This window comes from Gadus chalcogrammus, chromosome 1 (genome assembly GCF_026213295.1).
Source record: "Gadus chalcogrammus isolate NIFS_2021 chromosome 1, NIFS_Gcha_1.0, whole genome shotgun sequence".
Classification (NCBI taxonomy): Eukaryota; Metazoa; Chordata; class Actinopteri; order Gadiformes; family Gadidae; genus Gadus; species Gadus chalcogrammus.
This window is the reverse complement of record NC_079412.1, coordinates 19,063,703-19,070,126: the sequence shown is the minus strand read 5'-3', so window position 1 is coordinate 19,070,126 and position 6,424 is coordinate 19,063,703. Positions and strand designations below refer to the sequence as shown.

At 46.7% G+C, this 6,424-nt stretch overlaps 1 pseudogene; it reads left to right on the top strand.

Annotated features, from left to right (window-relative positions):
• Nucleotides 1-6,039, top strand: part of LOC130391442 (chemokine-like protein TAFA-1) — a 24,378-nt pseudogene extending 18,339 nt beyond the window's left edge.
• Nucleotides 6,040-6,424: the final 385 nt, after the last annotated feature.

The window sequence follows — 6,424 nt, the reverse complement described above, 5'->3', positions numbered from 1 at the left end:
AGCTAGCAGTACAAGGTTCTCAATGCCGAAACTCAAGCAGGCTGCAGTTCACTTGCCGGCCAAAGGGGCCAGTAATGAGAATGAATTTCAGTTTCTTACCCAGAGTACCTTATGCAGTCAATCTGTGTGCACCTGTCTAGCTTGACAGGTGGAGCAGACCATGACCACCACAACACAACAGTTGGACTCTGATTGACCCCTGACTGCTTCTCCAGCCCCCAGAATGACAACACTCTTATCTGACCCTTGTTCACTAGCTTACACTTCGTCAAAGGACTACTGATGAGAAAACATCAATGTAGACACAAACAATCTTTCTCTCTCTCCCAGATGCAGGCACACAAGCATGCACACACACACACACACACACACACACACACACACACACACACACACACACACACACACACACACACACACACACACACACACACACACACACACACACACACACACACACAAATACACACACACACACACACACACACACACACACACACACACAGACACACACACACACACACACACACACACACACACCCACACACACACGCATACACACACACACACACACACACACATTACACACACACACACACACACACACACACACACACACACACACACACACACACACACACACACACACACACACACACACACACACACACACACACACAAAACACAGACACACAGACACACAGGCTATCATTCATTTACACCTTTTCTGATGCCATTTGTCATTTGGCTGACTGGCTTTGTTCACAGTCATTGATAATAGAGGGAAATGGAAACAGAGGAAACAATTATACCCTTGCATGGCTCCGTCCCTTACCTGATGAGAGTTTTCTTCTCGGGCCATGTAATCCCCTCTCTCCTGCTGAAATATTCATCATTTAAAAATATGGTTGGGGAGCGAGCAGCATCTTCCAGCAACACAGTGAAGCCCCTGCTCAACTTGTGGACACACACACACACACACACACACACACACACACACACACACACACACACACACACACACACACACACACACACACACACACACACACACACACACACACACACACACACACACACACACACACACACACACACACACACACACACACCAACACACACACATACACACACAAACTTGAAATCACACACTCACCCTCTTTGTATTACTTTTGCTCACAGGTACAACCTAACACCAGACAGCTGGAAATCCCAAACTCATTAGCATTTTTATTTGATTTTAATGTATTCTTCGGAGGTGCTAATTTCCAAATATAGAGTACCCCCATTCCGTTGTTGCGTTCACATGCAACATGCGATGCGTGTAAAGTCTGGTGAGTTGTGTGTTTTTAATAGATCAAAGAGGAAATCTGGGCCTGTCTTACGCAATTAAGGAGATGCATTAAGGAGAACACACCGCTTTGGGCTGTTGTTTTTCGGATGATGCCCAACTGTTTCCACTGGTACATCACGATTAGCGTCCCCGCCGACATGCCCTTTTGTTGAGTGCTTCAGCAGGCAGGCAGCCTCCTCCCAGAGCCCCTACCAGATCTGGATCGCTTCACCCCAACCCAAGGCTGTTGGTGGGAATTTATTTATTCATTTTTGTTTTTAGTTAGTGAGTTTTTTTGAGACTGCCAGAAGTAATGACAACCCAGAAGAAATGTCAGACTTGACTTGGCAGCTAAATCGAGAGAAAAAAACAAGGTCTGCTATTTCTCTCCCGGCCTTTGAACAAAACTCATGAAAATTCAAGCAGTACTTAATCACTTCAAACCCAATGCTGAGATTAACACCTTGAGCTGTCTCCTGGGGGGGGTTTCTGCGTCAGGAGTCTCCCTGTCTGTTTACCGCCATCGGTAATGCCCCGCCCACAACAAATTCAAATCCATGTGTACTCCGTAAAGGTATAAGGAGACAGTGGACACAAATACAGCAAAGTAGGTTGTACATTTACTCTCAGTGATTTTGATAAAGTCTTCTGCTTCAGCCCAGGTTTCTGGAGCAAACCCAATAGGGAGCCAATGATCATTTATGTTTTAGGCTGTACAGTTTAATGTTTCCTAAGTTACTCTTATTTCATACAGTGCAGTATCAATTATCTAATCTGCAATTTAACGTTTAACCCTGTCTGTCAGCTAGTCTGTTCAGTTTCATTGAGGTGCCATTTGAAATCGTAGGAAAAGTAAAAGTGGATAATTTTGCGGAAACATTTTAGAGTGATTATCAAAAAACTATGTCAGTATTTCAACTTTTCAACAGGGGAAATGTAAGTCTTGACTTTGACATTAATGTCAGAAGTACAATAGCGTCCATAATAGGCCTTAAAACGTCATCACTCAGAAGCGGTTGAAAAGCTATTCCTGAATTTGGTTATGATATGACCTGCCTAATAAGCCTCATAACAATGGCATTGGGTTTGTGTGCTTATATCACCATGGTGATTTTTATTAAAGATTATGTCAGTTGCGCGATAAGAACCTAATACAGATTAGGTGAGCAATACCAAATTCAACGAGTTTGTTGCTTTGGAAGCAGACTTTATTCAAACGAACACACAGACTTTTTGTTTCGGCTTTTTGTGCGCATGGCCTTAATACTCAATAGTTGGAGCTAACCTTGTGGTCCGTTTGGAGGGGCGTTATCGGCGAACCACCACCCGAGTTCATGTGATGACTCAATTATGCCTTCGAACTGACAGATACCTCTCTCCTTTCTGAACGTAAGCTCCTTAACTTCGCCAGGATTTGACTCACGAGGCGTCGACTCGCTGAATATGGAGTGCAGCTGTAAACCGTTTTAAATGTTTTCATTTGAAATATCCCTCGAGGGATTCTTTAAAAGAGCAGCTCTGCTTCATCACGAGCAAAATCATATCTGATATTATTCTTTGATGAATTATTTGACTTTTGCTTAATTGCATTCATCAATGATGGTAATTGCAATACAAGGTATACTGTGTGTATTGTAATATAATGAAGAAGCAGTGATCCCATTCAGGCTTGTGAATAATATAAAAAGTAGACAGAATATTGCATAAGGTTTTCAGAAAAATAGCTCTGACATATTTTGAAAATCGGTGGTGGTGGTTGCGGGGGTGGACGCGGTGGTTGTGGTGGAGGTGGAGGTGGTGGTGGTGGTGGAGATGGTGGTGGTGGTGGTGGTGGTGGAGGTGGTGGAGGCGGTGGTGGTGGTGGTGGCGGTGGTGGAGGCGGCGGTGGTTGTGGAGGTGGTGGTGGTGGTGGGATAGATGAATCGGTCCAGGGTGAGAAGGGTCAAGGGGGGTAGAAGGTTCCTTCCAATCCTCCCGTTCCTTAGGGGCCAGCAGTCGGTAACTCACAGATAATTGTGATGAACCTGATGGAGCTGTGTGATCGTGCGTGTGTGCGGGCATATGTGTGTCTGTGTGAGTGTGTCTATGTGTATATGTGTGTATGTGTGTGTGGGAGCCATCACAGCCCTCAAGCAGGCTTCTCCTTCTCTGCTAATGGATCAGCCTTCTTCTGCCAAGCCCTCTCAAGTGTCCATCATGTGGTGGACCCAGGCCCCCCCCCCCCCCAGGGCCCCCCCCACCCAGGGAGGGGGGGGGGGAATTGATCATGCCTCTCTTTATTTGCCGATTTACTGGGTTCTTTGAGGCCATTCTTGTGCGTGTGGCAAATTGTTAACTTGTCCCGGCGCTTATTTGTTCAAAACCTGGAGCTGTAAATTATGGATTGCAGAGCTCAGTTGAAGTCTGAAGAGTTTTGAAAATAGTATGTTTTAGTTTTTGTTGCATTTTTTTGAATCAATAAACAGATTGCATTATTTACAGACATCTGGCTCCTCCACATTAGCCAAGTCAGGGTTGCCGAATGCAAATGCAGAATGTCCTTTCAAAAAGAAGAATATTTCAAACGCCTAGTTTTGGCTCAGTGGGCGTTAGCTTGGCAGGATTCATTCTGACTGCCTGTTTTTGTTGATTGGTTGTTTCGTCATTGTTCTCCACTGTTGTTTCTTTACATCAGAGGGAGGCACGTGTGAAGTGATCGCCGCTCACAGATGCTGCAATAAGAACCGCATCGAGGAGCGCTCCCAGACAGTCAAGTGTTCGTGTCTGCCGGGCAAGGTGGCCGGGACCACCAGGAACAGACCCTCCTGCGTGGACGGTGAGTACAGCGGGCCTGGGTCTGACGTGGGGCAGAGGGGCGAGGCGCTTTAAGGTAGAACCAAACCCAAGAGAAAGAGGCGAGAAAAAGTGCTGGGCTAGGTTGTTCGGAAAGCTGAGAATTTTTCTTTGTGATCGCTCAAGTGAAAATTGTGTATAATAAGAAATTCGCATTTTATTGTGACGTTAAGCTTCAATTAAAAAAAGATACTCGCATTTTCTGAAAGAAGTAAAACACAACTTTTTTTACCCAAGTTATGTAAAACAGCGCTGTGAATTCCCTCTCCAAAGTCACCCAAGCAACGCCTTGTCTCCGATATGATTAACAATATCTGGAAAAGCAGCACACTGGGAATCTGTTACTCCCGGCCCCATAGGGCCCGGGCGGATGTATGCTTTAGTATGCAACCGACAACCGATCGCTGAGGAAAATTGATTTAAGCAAAACACCTCAGGGAGTAGAGAAAGGAGAGAAACATGTAAGCAATCACAGGGAAGAAAAGGGAGAACAAGGCTATGGATTACAAGGCTACCTAATAGACAGTTTATAATCGTTTCATAGATATCCTGTGACAAATGTCTGCCACCACCGGTTCCATTGGCTGCACGCAGCGGACGGGGCACTTAAGGGGAGCCTATTCAGATGTGCATTCGTCTTTAAGGAAACCTTTCACCTTCTGCAGCTTTTATCTTAAATCCCCGCTCGCAAATATTGCCACAATCTCCCGATGCGTACCGTGTGAGGGAATTGGAGATCGCTATCTCTCATTCCCTGACAGATTCCTTTCCTCGGGCCGTGTGCTATGTTTAATTTGCATTCTACTTACGCAATCTTCCTGTCTAGTGCTGGAACCGTGGCCTCCATCAACGCCACTTCAACGCTCCCCGTGAAACAACACGCTTGTTTCTTAAATAAACCACCGCAAAAACCCTCGCCTGGACTGTGGTCGGCCTCCCTGAATCAACAAACGAAACACGTCGTCTGGCGATGCAATCTCGACACGTCCCCCCCCCTAAAACACTCAAACGAACCCTTCTAATGAGTGGCTAATAAACGCTGGGTTACGGCCGCTCGTAGGGGCTCTTCTCAAGCTGCCGTAATTAGAGGCACCTAGATGGGCTGGATTGCCATGGCTCTTGTCATTGTCGCCCTCAGCGTCCATCGTAATTGGCAAGTGGTGGTGCGAGATGGAGCCCTGCCTGGAGGGAGAGGAGTGCAAGACGCTGCCCGACAACTCCGGCTGGATGTGCTACGCCGGGAACAAGATCAAAACCACGCGGGTGAGCTAACCCTAAAAGGCCCGACGGCCGTCCCCACCAGGCTCGGACGGGCACGAGGCTGGCAGTGGAAGGGCTGCTGTGCTTGTTGTGGCTTTGCGAGCAGCGTGCTGCTGTGGTGAGATGAGTGGTGTGTGTGCGTGCGTGTGCGTGTGTGTGTGTGTGTGTGTGTGTGTGTGTGTGTGTGTGTGTGTGTGTGTGTGTGTGTGTGTGTGTGTGTGTGTGTGTGTGTGTGTGTGTGCGTGCGTGCGTGTGCGTGTGCGTGTGCGTGTGCGTGTGTGTGTGTGTGTGTTGAGCTGTGGTGGAACATGGAGTCTGTTGATGATGTGGGTTTTAAAGGAACACACCGGGCGATCAAGCCGTCGCGAGCGTCTATCTTGGCTTTGCTGTAACAACGTTGTTTGGGGCTCACGCAGATTGTTTTAGCAAAATCGAGACAGGGATTGTGACAGGTTATTTGGGATGTTTTGGTGAAGCCAGGAGAGACGGAGAGATGGGTTGATAGCCCGTCCAGCGCTGTCCTCTGATAACAGCGGTGGGGTTTCAGAGTAATGGTCTGCTGTTTCTTTTTTTCTCTCCAGAACACGCAGCCGGTCACCACGTCAACATATTAACATGTGGAAACATGCAGCAAGGGCGACTCTGGATCAATGGTTTACTCACAGGTCAGCGCATGAGTTACACTACAATATTACCTTCTGCGTTACTACAATGTTTGACTCAATGTCGACTCGTATCTCGTATTCGTCCACACCCATAGCAATGCACGATTATGAATATAACAATGCAACTTTTTGATCAAATTATTGAAGGCCTATACGAACTATGTTAAACTAAACAAATCCATATTTTCAGCACAGTGCCAGGACCAAATAGGACAACACAGAACAAAATAATCCAAAACCAGTCAACTTCATGTGCTTCTGGACGAGTGACAGCTCTGCCCAGATTACAGCTCTGCCCAGATTACAGTTGAGAAAAGATGCAGAACACTGAACG